The sequence below is a fragment of the Triticum urartu genome, chromosome 4A, assembly GCF_056163025.1.
Source record: "Triticum urartu cultivar PI428250 chromosome 4A, HENAU_Tu73, whole genome shotgun sequence".
NCBI lineage: Eukaryota > Viridiplantae > Streptophyta > Magnoliopsida > Poales > Poaceae > Triticum > Triticum urartu.
The window spans coordinates 424,136,726-424,160,820 of record NC_141876.1 but is presented as its reverse complement, the minus strand read 5'-3'; the positions used below and the strand labels follow the sequence as shown (position 1 = coordinate 424,160,820).

Sequence of the window (24,095 nt, the reverse complement as noted above, 5' to 3'; positions counted from 1 at the left end):
AATAAAGCCACTGTGGACTATGCATATAATAGATCCCAAAAGCATGGCGAGTTATCAATGTCAAGCAAAACAAGTATGCTCGATGGCATAAGCAGATAAGTATTTGCACTAGCCTATTACAAGGCGCTTTAGTGCCCACACAGGATAATTGTTTCAACAAAGTTTGGCAAATGATTAAACCTGCCTCCGGATTAAGATTCTTCATCCAGACGGCTTGAAGATTGAGGGTCATCTTGAGCGGGTGCATTCTCCTCACCCCTACCCATTCGCTGGAAATCAATATTTGACCAATCAATTCCAGTTAAGGCTTGAAAAACGACTTCTTCATGAATAAGGTTGGAAGGGTCAATGTCAGGGGCATAAATATGCTTACTAATCGGTGGAACAAGATCTTTTACATCATGAATCGGCGCGGGCTGTCTTTTCCCCTCAACATCATAAACCGGTTGATAATGAGATAGATTTGTGTCATCCGCCAATTTACTCGTTGTAGGCCGCATTTACTTTGTCAGCCTTCGGAGATCATCGTTGTTGAAATTTGTGCCATCTTCCTTCACGCTGGGGTAGCCTTGGCCGATATCTGCCGGTTCAAGATCTGGAATCCACGCCTTGGCTCGGATTAGCGCGGCCAGCGCACCTGACCTTGTGTAACATCCCAAATTTTCAATTTGGAATGTTATACACTAGATCGTCATGCATATCATATTTTCTTGCATTTTGGTTGATCTTAGAAATTTCACGCAACTCAAGGACATTCGGAGAGATTTGGAGATTTCGTTATTTTCATATTTGAGAGTCTTCTCGAATTTGAAAAGAGGAATCATTTGATTTATTTATTTCATCTTCAATAATTTTTCCGATATCAAAAATAGAGGAGAGGGAATAATATGACTTTCCCAAAATTGAGGAAAAATGAAGATTTAATAAATAGATCAAGTTTTGGTTTTGCCGGAGTTTTATTCGCATTTTATTTGGATAGGGAAAAATGCGCGTTTTCGAAAATTGCTTTTTAGGCCCGGAGTAAAGTTCATTTTGTTCGGCTCATTTTTAGGAGTCGGGGAAAATTTACTTTATTAATTTTGGAGCTCGTTTAGATTTTCTTTTCTGTGTTTTTCTGCGCGCGAAATCTTTTAAAAAAAATCTGCAGGCCAGCCGGGCCAAAGGCCCAGCCAGCCGGCCTCCTCCCAGCCGCGCGCACGCCAGCGCCAGGCGCAGCCAGCAGCCGCCGCCTCTTGCCTCTTAGCCGAATCCTAGTAGGATTCTTAGCCCCCTTTCCTTTGTTTCGTTTTCCTATTCCTACTCTTTTTCTTGTCCCCTACCCCAAGTCTCCTCTCCCCTCCCCAATATAAATACCCCAACACCCCCCCCCCTCTAAACCCATCAAATCAAACCCCAAGCCCCAAGCCCTCCCCGCGCCGCAGCCCTTGTGCCCTAGCGCCGCCGCCGCACCCTGCCCACGCCGCCGCCGCCTTACGCTGCCGCCGCCGGAGCCCCTCACCGGAGACCTCGCCGGAGGTTGCCCCGCGTCTCTTTTCCTCGGATCGTTTTCTTCTAATCGTTCCGATTCTTTTCTTCTCTTCTGATTCGTTTTCTAGATCGGTTTTTCGTTTCGGTTTTCTTCTCCGAAACCCTAGATCGGATTCGTTTTCTTTTCCGATTTAGTTGCCTTTGGACCATTCGCCGGACCTTTCGTCCTAACGAACGTGATCACCAGATTCTTCTAGGTTAACGAACGTCCGTTCGTTTAACCGTTCTTCTTTTTCTTCTCGTCAGATTTATTCCACGATCGCGATCTCAGATCCGATCTTCGTTCTAGTTTATCTTCTCGCTCGTTTATCGGAATCAGGTGATTCAAGTGCCTGGAGTTTCGTTTCGAAACCGCCGTTCCGTCTAATCAAATTAAACAAGTTTTTGCCCGGGTAAAATTTTACCTAGTTTCAACTTGCTAGAACCGAGTTGTTTTCTTCCGCCATTTGTTTTCCTTCCTTGTTCGGTTCGTTCTTTCTTTGCAACCAGAGTTCTTAAGTTGAACTACCTGGTTCGTTCTCTTGTTCGAGTTTTACCTGTGCATTAGGTGAGTACTTATTGCATGCTTGTTGTTTGTCTGCGATAGATCACCCGGATTGCGCCGCTTGTTACTTCGAAACCCTAGGTCTCGCGGATCATCAGCAAGGCAAGTAACACTTTGATCATACCTTTTCTACAACCCATGTTTTATTGCATTAGATCAATCCTCTCACATTGCATGATTAGGATCTAATTAAATTGTGGGATGGGAAGTAGATGAGGTAGTACCTATTACCTGTTTATTATGAAACCTTTGGGAGTTACTTCTACGTTTGCTTATTATGCCATGCTATGCTAGTAGACGTGGATTGGGTGAGTGATATCCATGACAGATGTGAGTTGATAATTTTAATGGTTTATCTAAGGTGGCAACTTAAACACACATCTGGGTGGATTGAGGCACCTGATGTCTATCAGGACTTGCCTGTTTTTTTTCGGACCGCCACCCAGGCTCAAAGGGATCATAAGATCTTTCATGCTAGAAACTTCCGTGTGCAGCCACAAGCCATTATGGGCTCTGGCATAGTTGACTAAGTTGTGCGAACTCTTACGGGGTGGACTAGCAGATGTAGGGGTTGTAGGTGGTACGGTCTATCCCACATGTAAGGTGCTAGCGCTTCTGAAAGACTGTGTCTCGGTCATCCGTCTTCTCAAACACCATGTAGTGCGAGAAACCAAACGGAGGCGATCGAGTCTTGTGGGGAAAAGTGCGCAAACCTCTGCAGAGTGTACAAACTAATCATGATTAGCCGTGTCCCCGGTTATGGACAACTTGAGTATCTAGTACTTGAATATCATGTGAATCTCATCATGTTACTTCTAATTAATGTTGTTGGGTTTTAATTGTTCACTTAATTGGGATCGGAATGCTGTCAACCATTCTCGATGTTTCACAACTACCATGATAGTTAAATAAATTTATTCCTTTGCAGTAGGGAAAAACTGGCTTTACGCAAAACTGTAACCATAGAGCTTTCCACCAGCCATATATGCATATAGTATAGCTGTTTCATTTCATTACTCTCTATGTGTTACATTGCCAGCATATTCCATGTGCTGACCCGTTTTCGGGCTGCAACTTTCATGTTGCAGACTTTTCAGATGACGATTGAGGTGTTTTAGGTCGTGGTTCTATACTCAGTGATGCCGTTGGAGTTGATGGACCCATTTATCTTCTGAGTCTTCCGCTGTTATCGTTATTAGATGGCCTTAAGCCATTTTTATTGTAATAAGTTCTCTTTGAGACAACGATGTAATAAGTGTGTGATTGCCACTCTGCTATAAATCCTTCGATGTACTGTGTGGTGTCAGCATTACTGATCCAGGGATGACACCCGAGCACAGTAGACTTGATCCATTCGGGTCGGGTCGCCACAGAGATGGTATCAGAGCACACGCATACTGTAGGACACGACCACTAAGTTAAAGCCATAGATCACCATTCTCTTCTCATTTTCTAACTCGTCATCTTTTCTACTCTTTTAGGATGACGAACACGAAGATTAAGTACGCTCAACCAGATGAAGGCACGCCATTTGGATTTCACTTGAAGGAAGTCATCAAGTACCTGAACATTGGATTACCAAGCTTCACGGGAACCTTCAACGCCACTCTGCCTGAAGAGGAGCGCTGGAAGATTCAAGCTCATATTCCGGGAAGGACATTCGCGCCAATCACGAAGCCTATAGATAGTGTTTTCAATGCACCAACCTGGAGTCTGGGAAGGAGCATGGCAGCTCATATCACCATAGGACGGATTGGAGAAGTTTACCAAGAAGACCTCAAGGACACTATCTACCAGATTTGCGGACGCCGAGATAAACAATGGGAGTTAGTCAGCACCAAGAAGGATAGATCCATTGCATCTTTCATCCAGGAGTTAAACCAGCACATTCGACGCCACGAGAACCAGATGTGCAATGACATGATAGAGTTGAAGAATGCAAAGGCAAGGATCATCGAGCTAGAAGGAGAACTGAAGTCTACACGCAAGGACTACATGGACGAGATCGTAGCTCTAGCAAGACACAATGGCGATCTTAAGCAGGAGATTGAAGAACTCAGGAGGAAGTTAGCACCCAGGAGGACGACGAGTACGTCGCATGTCCGGACAACTACATCATCATCGACGACACCGATTCGGATCCAAGTGAACCCGACTTTGAAGACGAAGCTGGAGCAGATATCATGGAGTCTTCCACCGGTTCAGATTTGTAGATGACCACTAGATAGTAGTAGTATTCCCCCATGTAAACATTATAGTTCGAGCACTTTTGCGATAGTTAGACCGTTTGTAAGCCCTTGTTTGATTGAATGAAGTGATTTTGTGTGCATTTGCTCATGTGCATTGGGGTAGTGTTTTCCCTTTAGACCTCACTCTATTCTTAATTCTCGTCTTTTCTAAACCCTCAGATGCCTCCGAGACGTGACAATGGATTTCCACCGGAGCTCACTCAGTTGATCCAGCAACAGAATCAATTGATGCAGATGTTAGTCCAGAACCAGCAGAACAACAACAACAACCCACCACCACCTCCACCTGTTGACCACTTAGCCCGTTTCCTTAGGCTAAATCCGCCGGTGTTTTCCAGTAGCACCGAGCCAATAGTAGCAGACGATTGGCTCCGCAAGATAGGAAGGGAGTTGACCACTGCAGGATGCACGGATGGTGAGAAAGTGAAGTTTGCCGCACATCAGCTTGACGGACCCGCGGCAGCATGGTGGGAGAATTTCACAGCCACCTACCTAGTTGACACTGTCACATGGGATCAGTTTCAGCAAGCTTTCCGCACTGCCCATGTTTCAGCAGGAGCTATGGCCATAAAGAAGCATGAGTTTCGCAACTTACGCCAAGGAGGAAGGACAGTTGGCCAGTACGTTGATGACTTCAGCAAGTTAGCACGTTATGCCCCAGACAACGTTGCTACGGATGCAGCTAAGCAGGAGAAGTTTCTGGAAGGATTGAATGATGAGCTAAGCATGCAGTTGATGGTAGCGAGTTTCAACAACTACCAGGAGTTGGTAGATCGTGCCATCATGATTGAAGGAAAGCAACAGCAGATTGAGAACCGTAAGAGGAAGTATGGACAGGGGAAGTATAACTCTGGAGCCCAGCAGAAGCCCCGTTTTGCCCCTAAACTGGGATTTCAGTTTCAGCATACCCATGGAGGAGGTAGTTCGCACAACCATAATGGCCACAAGAATGGTAATGGGAATGGAGGAAGCAACGGCCAGAACCGGACCATCCCATCGACCCCAACCAAGAGAGACCTGAGTCAAGTCACTTGTTTCAAGTGTTCCAAGACCGGACATTATGCCAATGAATGTCCCGAAGGCCAGAATGGAAATGGCAATGGAAGCTCTGGGAAGAAGCCGAACCCTTTCAATAGGGGACAGGTGAACCACGTTAATGTGGAGGAGGTTGAAGATCAGCCCGATGCAGTAATCGGTAAGTTTTTGGTTAAGTCATTTACTGCACTTGTTCTTTTTGACACTGGTGCATCGCATTCATACATATCAAGGGGATTTGTGGATAAATATAACCTGCCAACCCAAGCCCTTAGGTCACCCATGTTAGTAAGCTCACCAGGAGCGGAGTTTATGGCTAGACAATGGTGTGATCGGTTACCATTAAGGATTGGAAACTATGTTTTTCCCTCAGACCTAATAGTATTGGAATCTCAAGGATTGGATGTGATATTAGGCATGGATTGGTTATCAAAGTATGAAGGGAATATTGAGTGTGCTAGTAAGTCAATTTTTCTTACCACACCAGAAGAAAGAAGGATCAAGTATGTATCCCAGCATGTGCCAAACAGGACACAAGTAAACTGCCTAACAGGAGTCGTGCAGGAGGAAGTACCAGTGGTAAAGGATTTTCCTGATGTATTTCCTGAGGAATTGCCAGGCATGCCACCGGATAGACATTGAGTTTTTGATTGAGTTATTGCCAGGTACAGTCCCAATATCGAAGCGACCGTACCGGATGCCAGCAAAGGATTTGGTGGAAATTAAGAACCAGATTAAGGAGTTATTGGATAAAGGTTACATTCGCCCAAGTTCTTCGCCTTGGGGATCACCCGTACTTCTAGTGGAAAAGAAGGATGGATCATTAAGGATGGTTGTAGATTATCGGGGATTGAATGAAGTAACCATCAAGAACAAGTACCCACTGCCAATGATCAACGATCTGTTTGATCGGTTGCAAGGAGCTAAAGTGTTTTCCAAGATCGATTTGCGATTAGGGTACCATCAATTAAAGATTCGAGAGCAGGACATACCTAAGACAGCATTCACCACAAGATATGGACTGTATGAGTATACCGTTAGGTCATTTGGATTGACTAACGCACCTGCCTATTTTACGAACCTGATGAACAAAGTGTTTATGGAGTTTTTGGATAAGTTCGTCGTAGTGTTCATTGATGACATTCTGGTTTATTCAAAGAATGAAGAGGAGCATAAGGAACATTTGCGTTTGGTTTTGGAGAAACTAAGGGAACATCAGTTATACGCCAAATTCAGCAAATGTGAGTTTTGGTTGAAGGAAGTTGGATTCCTCGGACATGTTATATCTGGGGAAGGTATAGCAGTTGACCCCACAAAAGTTGAGACAGTAACCGAATGGGAATCACCAACGACAGTTGGAGAGATCCGGAGTTTTCTTGGACTCGCAGGATACTACCGGAGATTGATTGAGAATTTCTCAAAGATTGCGAAGCCTATGACGGAGTTGTTGAAGAAGGATACTAAGTTCAAATGGACTGAGGAGTGTGAGGCTAGTTTCCAGGAGTTGAAGAAACGTTTGGTTACCTCACCAGTATTGATTTTGCCAGATCAAACCAAGGATTATGAGGTGTATTGCGACGCCTCACGTCGTGGACTTGGAGCAGTGCTTATGCAGGAAGGAAGAGTTGTTTCATATGCTTCACGACAACTGAAGCCTCATGAGTTGAATTATGCCACGCATGATTTGGAGTTAGCAGCCGTACTGCATGCATTGAAGACGTGGAGACATTTCCTCATTGGAAATCATTGTGAGGTGTACACGGATCACAAGAGTTTGAAGTACATTTTCACGCAGAAGGAGTTGAACCTCAGACAAAGGAGATGGTTGGAGCTCATCAAGGATTATGATATGAGATTGCATTACCATCCCGGAAAGGCTAATATAGTAGCTGATGCATTGAGCCGTAAGAGCCATGTCAACACCCTAGTGACGGGGAAAATACCCAAGGAGTTAGCAGAAAACCTTCGTGAGCTATGTTTGGAAATAGTTCCGAGAGGCTATGTAGTAGCATTGGAGATTCAGTCAACATTTATGGATAAGATCAGAGAAGCTCAGAAATCTGACAAGGAGATTGCTGCTATAAAAGAGAAATTGAGCGAAGGAAAAGCAAAGGGATTTCGTGAGGATGAGCACGATACCTTATGGTTTGAGGACCGTGTTTATGTGCCAAATGACCCGGAGATCAGGAAGTTGATTTTGCAAGAGGCACATGATTCACCGTATTCGATTCACCCAGGGAATACCAAGATGTATTTGGATTTAAAGGAAACATTCTGGTGGACCGGAATGAAGAAGGATATTGCAGCATATGTAGCAGTCTGTGACGTATGTCAGAGAGTAAAGGCAGAGCATCAGAAGCCAGCAGGATTGTTACAACCATTGCCAATACCTGAATGGAAGTGGGATAAGATAGGAATGGATTTTATCACGGGACTACCCAGGACGAAAGCAGGTTATGACTCGATATGGGTAGTAGTTGATCATTTGACGAAGGTAGCACATTTTATTCCAGTTAAGACCACTTACACCAGTGCTAAGTTGGCGAAGATATACATGACTAGGATCATTTGTTTGCATGGAGTTCCGAGGAGTATCGTATCAGATAGAGGAACCCAGTTTACCTCAAAGTTTTGGAATCAGTTGCATGAAACTTTAGGAACCAGACTAGAGTTCAGCACAGCTTTCCACCCACAGACAGATGGACAGACCGAGAAAGTCAATCAGATTTTGGAAGATATGCTGAGAGCTTGTGCACTAGATTATGGATCTAGTTGGGACGATAACTTGCCATATGCGGAGTTTTCCTACAACAATAGCTATCAAACCAGTTTGAAGATGGCACCTTTCGAAGCTTTATACGGAAGGAGGTGCAGGACACCGTTGTCATGGGACGAAGTTGGAGACCGTCAGTTCTTTGGACCATATTTGATTAAGGAGTCTGAACGGAAAGTTAAGTTGATTCGCGATAGGCTCAGGTAGCCCAGTCCAGGCAGAAGAGCTACGCGGATTCTAAATGCAAGGAGACAGTCTACGTAACCGGAGACAGAGTTTATCTCCGAGTATCCCCACTTCGAGGAGTTAAGCGCTTTGGAGTTAAGGGAAAGTTAGCACCGCGTTTCGTTGGACCGTATAAGATCTTGCGACGTATGGGAGAAGTCGCTTATAAGTTGGAATTACCAGAGGAACTGTCAGGAGTTCATGATGTATTCCATGTTTCCCAGCTGAAGAAATGTCACGCCGAGATGGCGGAGGTACTGCTAAGAGATACCGTGCCACTCGAAGCCATTCAGTTGAAAGACGACTTAACGTATGAGGAGAAACCAGTCAAGATTCTCGAGTTTGCCAGCAGAGTTACTCGCAGCAAGGTTATCAAGTTTTGCAAAGTTCAGTGGAACCACCACTCAGAGGATGAAGCCACCTGGGAAAGAGAAGAAGATTTGCTCAAGGACCACCCTCACCTATTTTCTAGCCAACCCGAATCTCGAGGGCGAGATTCATCTTAAGGGGGGTAGGTTTGTAACATCCCAAATTTTCAATTTGGAATGTTATACACTAGATCATCATGCATATCATATTTTCTTGCATTTTGGTTGATCCTAGAAATTTCACGCAACTCAAGGACCTTCGGAGAGAGTTGGAGATTTCGTTATTTTCATATTTGAGAGTCTTCTCGAATTTGAAAAGAGGAATCATTTGATTTATTTATTTCATCTTCAATAATTTTTCCGATATCAAAAATATAGGAGAGGGAATAATATGACTTTCCAAAAATTGAGGAAAAATGAAGATTCAATAAATAGATCAAGTTTTGGTTTTGCCGGAGTTTTATTCGCATTTTATTTGGATAGGGAAAATGCGCGTTTTCGAAAATTGCTTTTTAGGCCCGGAGTAAAGTTCATTTTGTTCGGCTCATTTTTAGGAGTCGGGGAAAATTTACTTTATTAATTTTGGAGCTCGTTTAGATTTTCTTTTCTGTGTTTTTCTGCGCGCGAAACCGTTTCAAAAAAATCTGCAGGCCAGCCGGGCCAAAGGCCCAGCCAGCCGGCCTCCTCCCAGCCGCGCGCGCGCCAGCGCCAGGCGCAGCCAGCAGCCGCCGCCTCTTGCCTCTTAGCCGAATCCTAGTAGGATTCTTAGCCCCCTTTCCTTTGTTTCGTTTTCCTATTCCTACTCTTTTTCTTGTCCCCTACCCCAAGTCTCCTCTCCCCTCCCCAATATAAATACCCCAACACCCCCCCCTCTAAACCCATCAAATCAAACCCCAAGCCCCAAGCCCTCCCCGCGCCCCACACCCGCGCCGCCGCCCTTGTGCCCTAGCGCCGCCGCCGCACCCTGCCCACGCCGCCGCCGCCTTACGCCGCCGCCGCCGGAGCCCCTCGCCGGAGACCTCGCCAGAGGTTGCCCCGCGTCTCTTTTCCTCGGATCGTTTTCTTCTAATCGTTCCGATTCTTTTCTTCTCTTCTGATTCGTTTTCTAGATCGGTTTTTCGTTTCGGTTTTCTTCTCCGAAACCCTAGATCGGATTCGTTTTCTTTTCCGATTTAGTTGCCTTTGGACCGTTCGCCGGACCGTTTGTCCTAAAGAACGTGGTCACCGGATTCTTCTAGGTTAACGAACGTCCGTTCATTTAACCGTTCTTCTTTTTCTTCTCGTCGGATTTATTCCGCGATCGCGATCTCAGATCCGATCTTCGTTCTAGTTTATCTTCTCGCTCGTTTATCGGAATCAGGTGATTCAAGTGCCTGGAGTTTCGCTTCGAAACCGCCGTTCCGTCTAATCAACTTAAACAAGTTTTTGCCCCGGTAAAATTTTACCTAGTTTCAACTTGCTAGAACCGAGTTGTTTTCTTCCGCCGTTTGTTTTCCGTTTCCTTGTTCGGTTCGTTCTTTCTTTGCAACCGGAGTTCTTAAGTTGAACTACCTGGTTCGTTCTCTTGTTCGAGTTTTACCTGTGCATTAGATGAGTACTTATTGCATGCTTGTTGTTTGTCTGCGATAGATCACCCGGATTGCGCCGCTTGTTACTTCGAAACCCTAGGTCTCGCGGATCATCAGCAAGGCAAGTAACACTTTGATCATACCTTTTCTACAACCCATGTTTTATTGCATTAGATCAATCCTCTCACATTGCATGATTAGGATCTAATTAAATTGTGGGATGGGAAGTAGATGAGGTAGTACCTATTACCTGTTTATTATGAAACCTTTGGGAGTTACTTCTACGTTTGCTTATTATGCCATGCTATGCTAGTAGACGTGGATTGGGTGAGTGATATCCATGACAGATGTGAGTTGATAATTTTAATGGTTTATCTAAGGTGGCAACTTAAACACACATCTGGGTGGATTGAGGCACCTGATGTCTATCAGGACTTGCCTGTTTTTTTTCGGACCGCCACCCAGGCTCAAAGGGATCATAAGATCTTTCATGCTAGAAACTTCCGTGTGCAGCCACAAGCCATTATGGGCTCTGGCATAGTTGACTAAGTTGTGCGAACTCTTACGGGGTGGACTAGCAGATGTAGGGGTTGTAGGTGGTACGGTCTATCCCACATGTAAGGTGCTAGCGCTTCTGAAAGACTGTGTCTCGGTCATCCGTCTTCTCAAACACCATGTAGTGCGAGAAACCAAACGGAGGCGATCGAGTCTTGTGGGGAAAAGTGCGCAAACCTCTGCAGAGTGTACAAACTAATCATGATTAGCCGTGCCCCCGGTTATGGACAACTTGAGTATCTAGTACTTGAATAGCATGTGAATCTCATCATGTTACTTCTAATTAATGTTGTTGGGTTTTAATTGTTCACTTAATTGGGATCGGAATGCTGTCAACCATTCTCGATGTTTCACAACTACCATGATAGTTAAATAAATTTATTCCTTTGCAGTAGGGAAAAACTGGCTTTACACAAAACTGTAACCATAGAGCTTTCCACCAGCCATATATGCATATAGTATAGTTGTTTCATTTCATTACTCTCTATGTGTTACATTGCCAGCATATTCCATGTGCTGACCCGTTTTCGGGCTGCAACTTTCATGTTGCAGACTTTTCAGACGACGATTGAGGTGTTTTAGGTCGTGGTTCTATACTCAGTGATGCCGTTGGAGTTGATGGACCCATTTACCTTCCGAGTCTTCCGCTGTTATCGTTATTAGATGGCCTTAAGCCATTTTTATTGTAATAAGTTCTCTTTGAGACAACGATGTAATAAGTGTGTGATTGCCACTCTGCTATAAATCCTTCGATGTACTGTGTGGTGTCAGCATTACTGATCCATGGATGACACCCGAGCACAGTAGACTTGATCCATTCGGGTCGGGTCGCCACACCTTGCGGCCGATCTCTTCAGTTCATCCAACCGGGCAGGCAGCATGGCCAGCTTTTCGATGGTTTCTTTTATCAGCATTGGAGGAGGCTTGTTATAAGCTACAGTGCAAATGGCTCGCTGGGATCCAGAATATAGCTGTTCTATCAAAGTATATGCCACTTTAAACTTCATCCGCATGTTGGAGCCCAGATGAGTAATGCGGGTCCTTGTCATGGTAAAGCATCAGTAAACGGCCTTTGATAAGATATTATGGATTGGAAAAAACTTCATATGCGGATACTCACCAAATACATCAGAGGTCATGGCATTAATCTGTCATTTTAAGCCGGTCAGTTCTTCAACCAACGGCATCAGAGCTGCTTCTGCGTCTTCGGCCTTCTTTGTTAAACTGGCCTTCTCTGTCTCCCAGTCTGCACGCTCTTTATTAAAGGTTTCTTTCAGCTTCTCCATGGCTACTAAGGCATTAGTCAGTTCTTCCTTGGCCTTGGAAGCCTCCGCTTGCTGAGAATTAATGTTCTCCTGAAGGTCAGCGGTTTGAGTGTCCTTCTTGCTCAGCTCGGCCTACAAAGGCAAGATATATCATCAATGGGCTATGTATGTTCGAAGTACCAAGCGTATAACAAGTTATGTACTTTGTACTTGGGGGCTAATGCCTATTTGCTCTGTCATCAAAAAAATTCAAGTCTCAAGTACAATGCAAGCATTATACTTGACACTTGGGGGCTAATGTACATTTGTTCAAATTGGAGCATTGGTTAAAATCCTGGTTCACCTTGGAAAGATAAACCGGCCCTTGGGGACTACACAGAGGAAAACTACAGGAATACAACGATAAAGTACCGGTTTATTTCAAAGGATCACCTGACATATGGAGGATAAGTATGCAAGGGTTGAGATATTACAAAGTCTTGATTTATGATTACCATCATAAACCGGCCCTTGAGGGCTACTTGAGTTGCCGGAAATAGCCGGCCTTGGGATAAGAACTGTCAGAAGTGGGTGAGACCTCAGGTCGGCGTTTCCGGACCGGGGTATTTGGTAAACCGGTCGAAGTGACCGTTTGGCTGATGTGCCAGGTTGTGCGGCGAGCCTCATGCTGCTGCTTCTTCAAAATAAATGTTGGATCCAAGTGAGAAAGAGGGTGAGAAAAGCTTACTTTCCGGACTACTTGACGGGTTTTTTGTGTTGGCAGAGGATCTGAACCGGAGGAAAGGATAATTACCTCTGCATCGTCAGCTTGGCTACCTTCAACGTCCTCCTGATAAATATCATTGTCAATGAGATGCATGAAAAGTGAACCAAGTGAGTCAAGTTCTACCTCTGCTTCCGGTTCATCCGGGTCGTCATCAAGCTCTAAATCGATGGGTGCAGGTGCCTTCCTCTTGGTGGTTTTCTTGACGGCTTTTGTTTTAGGACGCGAAGGCTTCACTGCTTTCTCTTGAGGTTTGTTTTTCCAGAACGGATCATCACCCTGTTTAAGAATGGGCAGAGGGTATTCAAAGATTGCACAGTACAAAAATATCATCTGTAAAGCGGAAGCACAGACAATACTTACAACGGGCGATTTGTTTTGCGTGTAAAAGGAGCTTAACCCGGTCTTGCTGCAGAAAGCTTCCGGTTTGTTCAACATTTTCTTCACAAACTCAATGACTTCTTCATCTATTAGTTAAATATTGATATGACATTGAGAGTCTTGTACATCACCAGTATACTCACACATTAAGCCGGAGCGGCAACTTAACGGCAAAATGCTCCAGGATATCCAGCAACGGACAAAGTCCATGCCTGTTAAACCGTTGGCCAGGAAGGCTCTAAGCTTGGCGAGTTGAGGTGCGTAGGAGGCTCGTTCCTGAGCATTTAGTCATTGCGGAAGTGGATGATTATTAGCAAGCCGGTGTGCACGATAACCCGGCAGAGGGTTCTCATCTTCGGGAGAGGTGTCTCTGCAATAGAACCAAGTTTGGTTCCACTCCTTTGGGTGACTGTGAAGTTTGGCATGAGGAAACTCAACTTCTTTCCTTTTCTGAATGGAGACGCTGCCAAGTTTAGTATTGGGTCCGTCTATGAATTCAGTGTGCCGGTTTAAATGGAAGAAATCCCGGAACAACTCGACAGTTGGTTCTTCTTGTAGGTACACTTCACAAAAAACTTGAAAGTTGCATATATTGGATACCGAGTTGGGTCCAATATCTTGAGGGTGGAGCTGAAAGCTGGCAAGTACATCTCGAAAAAACTTTGATCTGGGCGGTTTAAAGCCACGGCCTATGTGATCAACAAACACTACTACTTCACCCTACTTGGGGGTAGGAGGATTTTCCGGCCCAGGAACTCGCCACCAGATTTCATTTTTCTTTGGTAAGGTACCAATCTTGACCATTCCGTTCAGTTGCTCCTCTATAACCCGGGAGGGGACCCAGTTGTAGGAATAAAACTGCTTGGCCATTGCAAGTGAAAAGCTGGGAAGAAAATAATGCCGGTGTACGAGTCATTAATGGTGATGCATAAGGTACAACAGGGAAAAGGAATCCAAGTATGTGAAATCGGTAAACCGGAGGCTGATGCTATTATGAATGATAAAGCGATAAGCAGAAACAGAGGTATACACTATTAAACCGGAGTATGACAATGGAGATAAAGGGATTGGCGGTTTACAAGGGGACTAATGGCATATGATAGATTATTTTCTACAAGGATAAACCGCTTATGCGGATAAGGAAGATACAGATCTAAGGCAAGAATGACTAAGTAAGGAAAAACAGGTTTCACAAGATTGCATTGAAATTTTGGATCTACAGTAAGTCAGGAAAAGGAAAAATATTGAGACTTAAAAAGGTTTGGTCCCAAAGCAGTTCACAAAAGGTCTAGATCAAGTTGTTAGGTATTTAAGGTTTGGTTTAAATGGCCGAGATAAGGAGTACCATAGCTACTATGCGGAACACGTCAAGATCGAGTTCTGCTATATATGGGCTGAGGAAGAACACGGGAAGAGAGGCATGAACCCGTATGAACCCTAATGGATCTATAGAAGAAAGAAGGAAAGGCTTACAGCAGCTGTTGAGGTAGCGGAGGTGCGCCGCATCTCTCTGATGCGACCAGGTCGATGTAGCAGCCAACGGTGATGCAGGGGCGAAGTTCGACAACGGCGGCGGCGTTTGGGCGCAGGGATGTCGTGACGAGGAAGAAGAGATGAAGAGGTAGCTGAGGAAACAGAAAAAGGGGTCGCAGCCCTATTTATAAGGCGAAGAGATAAGCGACAGGCGCGAGAATCGAGGAGCTCAAAAATGGATCTTTAATAAAGTTGTCACCTCGGTGGTTGGATGCTCATTAATAAAGGGAATCTTCGGCTTCAACGAATAGGTGACATCATGGCGGATTACTGCAGATCTGAAGGATGATGTCACGGCGGTTTACAAGATCCATGTGAAGGTGCCAGGGCAAGAATTTTTCGAAGTGTTGAAGATTGACATGAACAAGTTCAAATCAATCTGGGGCCTAATGTTGGGGATATTACTACTGGACGTAAACCGGCCAGGAGTAGCCGAGTTAACTCTATGAAGATTAGAAGCCCATGAAGACATGAGGATGGTGGCGCTTTACGAAGGCCCAAGGCCCAAAGGCGGGTTAAGGCCTATAGATGTAAACCGACTTTCTCATGTAACTTGCATTGTAAGATAGGAAGGATAGAGACCGAGTTGGACACGTTAACGATCCGGCCTCGGGACTCTGTAAACCGACGGGCGTTAGCCTGTGTATATAAAGGGACAACCCGGCGGCGGTTTAGGGACAACACAACACACAATAACAACTCGAGAGCCAGGCAAAGCGGATTCGCTCCCTCGTCATAGAAACCCCAACAATTCCATCACAACTAGACGTAGGCTTTTACCTTCATCGTAAGGGGCCAAACTAGTATAAAACTCTTGTGTCCCTTGTCTGGTTTAACCCCTTTAAGCTAACCCGTAGCGATGGCTCCACGACTAAGTCCTTTCACGAGGACATCTGCCGTGACAAAACCACGACACATGGCATTTTATTTTATTTAACTAAGAATAACAAAAAACAAAAAGTAGGGACAGAAGGTGGTGCTTACTAAATTCATCGGCCACATGTCTCTCGAAAACAATCCATTAATATGGTTGATCAAGTCTTATTAACATCACTTTCAATTAACATAAACCCAAAGAACTTTCGTAAAACACAAAGTTATCTCTATGGGGATATGCATATCCCCAACAATAAGTATGTCATATTTCTTTTTGGCAGTAGGTAAAGGAATTTCAAATTTTCCAATAGTAATTGTCGGAGATTTTTCAATAACATTAATACCATTCACTTGAAATTATTTCTATGAAAAATGCACTGTATGCTCATTTCCATTGATATGAAAAGTGACTTTGATTTTATTGCAATCAATAACAGCCCCTGCAGTATTGCACTACTAGAAAAAAGGTTGTTAGTGGTGCACCTATTTTGGCTATTTTGGCCATTATTATCATGCCACTACTAATAAATAGTAATGGCGCACGCCTGGTGCGCCATTGTTAATCTACATAACAGTGGTGCACCACCTGGTGCGCCATTACTATCCCAGACACTAATGGCGCAGCTAAACTGCGCCATTACTAGGCCCAGAAGTGCGCCACTGCTGTTACTCCAAGGGGCCATGTGTACCTTGTGCTCTGGGTTACTAATGGCGCACTTTTAGATAATGCGCCACTGGTGTGTTTACTTCTATGCGCCACTAAAGTGCAATATGGTGCGCCACTACTATGAATATTAGGAATTACTTTTTTTGTTTTTCTGATATTTGCACAGGTTACAAAATACATTACAGCACAACATATAAATAGCAGATTTATCGAATACAATAGAAGATTAGTCTCCGAATACAATTCATCATATTAGTCTCCGAATTCAAAATACCGAACAAAGTTAGAACATTACAAGTACGAGACCACGAGTAGCGAGTTTGTCTTCACATTACAAGTCGATATCTAAACTACCATCACATAGAAGAGGGTTGCGGTCACGATGAGCATCATCACAATGAAACTGATCTTCATCCGGTTCCTCCTCCGCTCCCTCCTCTCTCCCGCTAGATAGTGCGTGTATCTAGCTTCCACCTCCGCCCTAGTGGTGTACCCTTTGTAACTGTTACCGCTGAAACGGTGAGCCTGTCTCCGACACTCCTCCCAATCGTCGTAGACTTCGGGAACCTCACCCTTGTACACAACATACGATGGCATCTCTATGCACTAGACAAACAAAACATTAGTAGCAATTCATAGATAATATATAAGTATGCAATAAAAGGATCGGAAGAGAAAAGCAACACATTAATAGCATGATTCATGGTCCTACTAATAAATAGCATCGATTACATATAAGTTAAATGACTGTACAAACTAAAGAGACATACAAGTTCATTAAAGTTTAATTACAACATGAGCTAATCGATATTTCAGAACTACATAGCATCAATACTTTCGACTCTACTCAAGGATCGGAGCGTGGATGAAGCCGCCATCTTTCGTGATGGTCATGAATGTGCGGTCGTTGTCAGCCTACATTTGTAGCGTTGTTTCTATTTCACTATTGGACGGTTGATATTTGAGGTAGAACTGCCCCGAGGTACGAAGGACATCTTGATAGATGATTTCCGCAAACTCCGACTGGATGCGAAAGAATTCTTGTCTGATGTCCTCGTCTTGGATTGCCGACAAGCGTGCGGCCCATCCTTTGAGATTATTTGGTAGCATAAGGTGATTATGGTCCCGTTCGATCGCCCACATGTGATGGAGGGCGTAGTAGGCATCCTTCTGACTGCCAGGCAGCTGCTTGACGCAGGGGAACGTCGTTACGTGGGTGAACACGTGCTTGCCGTACCTATAAATTGTCCTCCTGAAGGTGCCTCCAGAATTGGCATAGCCGGGGAGAGCATCATCAAGAACTTTCTTGATATTTATGTAGTCTTTCTTCGATTGACGGTCCGAGTCGAAATACGTGGCCATGGAATATTTCGGGCTTAAGAGGATGAGTGTGCAATGTGTCACTGCACAAAACACGGAATGTTAGAAAAAAAGAATTATCAAAATCTAAGAAACCATATGTTACGGGGCGGTGAGGGGATGACTTACTCGGAAAAGTAAGGCACGAGGAAGTTATCCCTATCTGGGTTCGCCAGAATGACGCCTTCGAGGTATGAACTCACGACTTGCCGGTCCCTAGCGCTGCCCAAGATCTTGGCTCGCATGTAGAAGGGGTCGACTATCACGATGTCTGGGCTCTTGTCTCTAATGATCCGCATCTCCATACTGAGCGAAAATAGCTGAATGAAGGTGTAGTGCAGCGGATGAAGGTTAAACATAGCGAAGATGTCATCAAACTACAGGACGATCATATGCCCGATGGTGCTATCGACAAAGCCCTTGCCCTCTGGCACCTTGGCCACGAAAACCGGGTATGCCATATCATTCTTGGAGAGACGCCGCTTCTCCATAGAAAGAACAATGTCATCGCATAGCACCTATTGCAGCATTGGGAAGATTAGTCGGTAGCATCGGCCTACCCGCCACATGCACCCTCCTCGAGATATCCTTAGGTATTGGTGTCTCGTCCTAAGCATGGATCATACTCGGTGCTGGCTGGCTCTCACCCTTGTTATTTTTTCTTTTCCGTCCCTTCTGCTTCTTCTGCTGTAATGGGATGGAGTTCTGCTCAGAGACCACCGTCTTGAGTGTGTTGGGGCTGATAATATTTCGCACCTCGGCTATTTGAGTCTCGGTGAAGGCGGTAGCTGGAGGCGTCTCCTGAGAACTAAACGCCAGACGACGCCTGTTGCAATTGGGTTTCTCCGCAGTACTAGCTAGATCGCGATCGTCTTTTGCAGGGTTGGGTTCTTGAGAAGGAGGCCCCAAGAATTCATCACCGTACCCATGTTCGTTCATGTACTTATCGATGTTGGAAAATGTACCATCATCGTCATCCGGATCCTATGCCATATGCATGTCCAGATCAGCTGACGGCGGTAGCGTTGCGGCGGTCTTGCCATGGCTTGGCGCCGGCACGACTGGCGGTGTTGTCTGTGGGGTGGTGTCCCCCGACCCCAAATGAATCTGGCTCTTCGGCCAAAGCATGGACCAGCCTAAGCAGGCGCTGAGGGTCATCACATCATCTTCGTCGGCCCCAGGGGGTCGATACGGAGGTAACAAGTCGTTGCAGCCCCGCAGCACCCGAACCAGTTGAACCCTATACACGGTGGGTGGCATCGGATTACTGTGGAACACGCGGTTTCCTGGTTCAACGATTTTGGCCTTGGCGACATCGATCAACTCGCCGTCCACGAAGTGCAGGAGAGTGCATGGAACGTTGGTGGCGCCCTGCGAAAACATGTAGGCGTCAGGGATTCCCAGTCAAAGGCAAGGAGATGAAGTCATCGGCCGAGGCTTAGTTACCCTGATGGCGTCGAGCTCGGCTAATGTCGAGGCACCACCAATGGCGGTCGTGCAAGTGACGGAGGGGGCGCTTGCTGCCGAGGTGCCGGCTAGCGTGTTCTTCCCACACCCGGGTGCATTAAGCTCCAATGTCGGCGTCGACGCTGGAGACACCAATGCCGCCTCCGCCGGAGACACCAATGCTGGCGTGTTGTGCGAGTTGCTTCTCGTGAAGCTGGGAATCGGGGGCGGCCCCTGTTGGCAGCCCGCAATCCACTCCCGCAGCCCCTCAAGCAAGCAAGGCATAATGGCGGTGATCGTCGCTCCCACTTGGTCTCACACTTGCTCTTGGACTATCTCCAGAATCCGCGCCACTTGTGCCTTGAGTTCTTTAACCTCACGCTCCTGGCTTTCTGAGCTGGTCTTTCTCTCCTTTGACCCAGCCTTATAGTATTCCGACCATTTCATGGACAAGCCTTTGCCGGCCACACGACCAGCTGACGACGGCTTACTGAACTTATCCTTGTGTTTCATTACGTTCAACGCCCTATTTAAAGTGGTGTCCCAAGGGGCGGACGGGGAGCTTTGAGACCCCGCGCTACTGCTTTCAGTTTCCTGCGGAAGGAGCGTGAACCATTTAGAAATTTGGCTTCATTAATTAGAATGCAACCATATGGAGCTAATTACGCGGGGGTGTATTCCTTACCAGAACAAGCTCAAGCTCCTTCACCTTCGGATCCATGGTAAGCTCCTTTTTTACCGGGTCCACCTTGTATTGGGCCCTGACATAGTTCCTGGTCTGCTTTTCATGGTATTTATAGAAGAGGGGCAGTAGGCCTTGCTCGGCATGCTCCGCGTCCTCCTTGTCCCATTTAGGTTCCGCCACTCTGTAACCGCCGGGACCGAGTTTGTGGACCCCTAAGTTCAAGTCCCGCATATCTTTCCCCCACTGACTTGATTCCGCGGATGCGTTGCTCTCGCACTTGATCTTGAACTCCAGGTAGTCAGCTTCGTTGATCGAAGGATTTGTCTCCTTGATCTTCTCATAACTATCACCACTTAGAATCCTTCTCTTCACCACGGCTCTCCAAGTATCCAGGGCCGTGCTCATCTTCGTGAGGGCGGCACTGTTCACTTTATTCCCTGAGAGGCGTGTGTTTGCGAAGTCAGCGGGGAACTTGTATCGTTCCTGCAGCTTCATGAAGAGGAGGTTGCGCAAATTCCCTCGGTCATGATGCCTTAGGTTCTCGGTGTTGATCAAGACGGTGCTCCGGAGAATGCACCCGAGTTGTCCCACGTAACCACTCACTAATTCTTTGGGTGTCGTAGGATGCCCACTGGAGGACACTTCGGTAAATTCCTCCTTGACGGTGCCGAGCACGTTCGGGCGCCGGTCCTTCCGTTGCCTCTTCGGTTGGCTACCATCTATGTGTTTGCTGCCATCATCAGTGGTGGCATCCCCGGTGGCACCATCAGTGGTGTCATCCCCGACACCACTAGGGGTTGTGTAGTCGGGATTGATGCCTTCTGCAGCATCCTCATAGCGGTGAGGTTCTTCCTCCATCCTCTGGGACAGCTCCCAGAATTGCTTGCTCGAACCGCCGGCCTCATCGTTGTCTGCCATGTTTGCTCTAAATAGGAAAAAAAGGCTACTAGAGTTATTGGATGAGATCAGGGTAGTATCTATTCTTCTATCCTATATATTTTCACATTACAGGTTATAAACACCCCTTTACCCAAAAGATTGTTCCAAGTGCACTATTGCTATCCTACTAAGTGCACTATTGCAGGTTATATATTTTCTATCCTACTAAGTGCACTATTGCTCTTGTTGCAGGAAGAAAAAATAGTTTGCATTTCAACTTAAGGGAAAACTATAAAAGCCACTTAGAAATATTTGCTTTGTAGAAATAACATTGTCTATAAATGTTGATTAATTTTTGTTTCGGTTGAGAATCAGGCACCTTCTAGGTCAACAAAATTGGGCACGACCTTTGCTAATTTTCTTGACCTAGGAGTGCCCCATTCTCAACCGAAATGGAAATTAATCAACATTTCAGGAGAAAGGGGTAACTATTTGCCCCTGCACAAAATATTGAACTGAAGGAGCCTCAGTTCAGTTGTGGCGCCCCTGAAATTTTGGGGAACTTGCAGCAAATAGATTCAGTAAATTTCAGTGCATAACCAGTAGCAGCAGTAGTAAGAGGCAGCAACTAATTAACAGCTTAAATTGAGTAGCAAGCATCAGCACAAGTTGTAGCCTTAACAACATCAAGAAGCAACATAAGAAGTAGCAGCAGGCAGCAACACTACATCACTACACTAGCTAATTAGGACTACATTAGCTACCTAAGCAGTAGCAAGCAGCAACACTAGAAGTACACTAGCTAATTAACAACTAACTAGCACTATACTAACAGTGTAGCAGTAGCAGCAGCATACCACCACCACCATCAACAGCAAGTGCATATAAAAATAACCACCAGCGGCAGAGTAGGAAGAGCTCACCAACCGATGGAAAGAAGAGCAGTGCAGCAGCAGAGGAGCTCGACGACAAGCAGCACCCACACGGCAGAGGAGCTCAGGGAAGAACAACTACATCAACATTAGCAATAAAGTAACCAAGTTACAAATGTACAATGAGTTCTGCATCAGTTGCAAATTTATGGATGGGGACCAAAATGAAGCATACTGAAGAAGGAACCAACAATATCAGTATCCATTGAAGAAAAGGGGCAGTGGATCAATTTGACTTACTACGCAGGAAGGACAAACCACACTCTAATTATTTAAATCCCTCTAGTTATTTACTGTCATCCAGGGACCTTTCTTTAGTCCAGAACTTTGGGATTTTTTATTCATGTTGACAGATAAAACTGAACATTGTTCATGTGCAAAAGTTCATCCAGGGACCTTGATTTACTGTCAATGTAAAAGCTCATCCAGAGACACCTTAATTTCTTTCAACATAAAACCCACACTTCTATCAAAATTCAAATCAATGGACTAGTTCTCACAAGAGCCGGGTTCCAATGATTTTTAGGAGAGGAGAGGGATGGCCATGGAGGCAGCCAGTCTCATCGATGGATGCAGCAAACTGCTGCAGATCGGAGCAACGGCCGCTGGGTGTCGGACGAGGAGCAAGAAAAGCGGGCTCTAGGGTTTGTAGGGGAGGGGATGGAGAAGTGGAGGACAGGGGGGGAATCACCTCGGGAATAACCGGCGGCGGAGGACGTTGACGCTCTGGCGGCGGCGGGGCGCCTCCTCTCAGTGGCGGCGAGGGTGTTGCTTTGCCCGTCCTGTTCCTACGATGGCGGCGCGAGGAGGAGGCTGCTGCCGACGGCGGCGATGGCTATTTGGGCGCGAGGAGGTGTAGGCCGTGGCCACGGAGGAGGAAGAGGCGGAGGTGGATGTCGTGCCAGTGCCGGTGGCGGTGGTGGTGGAAGGGGATCGGCGGTGGTGACGAGAGGCGAGGGGCGAGATGCAGATTGGGGAGAAGGATGGTCGGCTGGGTCATCTTGGATATTTTAGTGGGGGAGGGTTAGCAATGGCACACCTTTTAGGGGTGCGCCATAAAAATTGGTATATTAATGGCGCACCTTTTAGGGTGCGCCATAAACACCGTGATAGCAATGGTGCACCTTCTCCTGGTGCGCCATTACTAACTTTTTTATTTTTTGGATTCTTAGTTGCATGTAATAATTTAAGATTTGAGATAAAAGAAAAGCAAAATGCAAATGGAGTGATAAAACCATTGTGCAAAGATTTAGAATTAGATTTAGAATTGAGCTTACCACTAACACACACACACGCGACCGACACGTCGTGATTCGATCTTAGCTATCTTTTCACAATCTTCTTGCCCTTCTTTCTCGCGGTTGAATAATTTAGCCCCGGAACCCCTTGAGTTCTTCTCTTGAACGGACGTCCTTTAGGTAAGGTGGTCCTGCTTCTTCTTGTGGTGTATGGTACTTCATCGTCATCGTCATCTTCCATCTTCGGGTTGCCGTACTTGTCGAAGTCTTGCTCATTGACGACTCCATCCATTTCGATGATCTTCCTTTTGCCTCTCCTCACGACAACAAGACTGGGCTTTGACGGGTCGGTAATGAAGAAGCATTGGTCCACTTGGGAAGCCAATACCCATGGCTCATTTTTCACGGTGACGTTTGCACCCGCGGTCTTGGATTTGGCTTCAGGTATAACCATGGTGGTGAAATACTGGTCTTCTTTTAGGACGCTCTTGGCCCATCTGACACGGAACATCGGGACCTTCTCTCCAGCGTAGCTTGATACGTCTCCAACGTATCTATAATTTTTGATTGCTCCATGCTATATTATCTACTATTTTGGACATTATTGGGCTTTATTATCCACTTTTATATTATGTTTTGGGACTAACCTATTAACCGGAGGCCCAGCCCAGAATTGCTATTTTTGCCTATTTTAGGGTTCCGAAGAAAACGAATATCAAACGGAGTCCAAACGGAATGAAACCTTTGGGAACGTGATTTTATCACCGAACATGATCCAGGAGACTTGGACCATACGTCAAGAAACAAAGGAGGAAGCCACGAGGTAGGGGCGCGCCTACCCCCCCCCCAGGAGCGCCCTCCACCCTCGTGGGCCCCCTGTTGCTCCACCGACGTACTCCTTCCTCCTATATATACCTATGTACCCCCAAATGATCAGATACAGAGCCAAAACCCTAATTCCACCACCGTAACTTTCTGTATCAATGAGATCCCATCTTGGGGCCTGTTCTGGAGCTCCGCCGAAGGGGGCATCCATCACGGAGGGCTTCTACATCAACACCATAGCTATTAGCTAGATGGCTTCTTCTCTCTTTTTCGATCTCAGTACAATGTTCTCCCCCTCTCTTGTGGAGATCTATTCGATGTAATCTTCTTTTTGCGGCGTGTTTGTTGAGACCGGTGAATTGTGGGTTTATGATCAAGATTATATATGAACAATATTTGAAT

General features: G+C 45.8%; 1 pseudogene; it reads right to left on the bottom strand.

The window, feature by feature from the left end:
- Positions 1-11,995: 11,995 nt before the first annotated feature.
- On the bottom strand, positions 11,996-19,647 carry LOC147976038 (uncharacterized; annotated as a pseudogene).
- Positions 19,648-24,095: the final 4,448 nt, after the last annotated feature.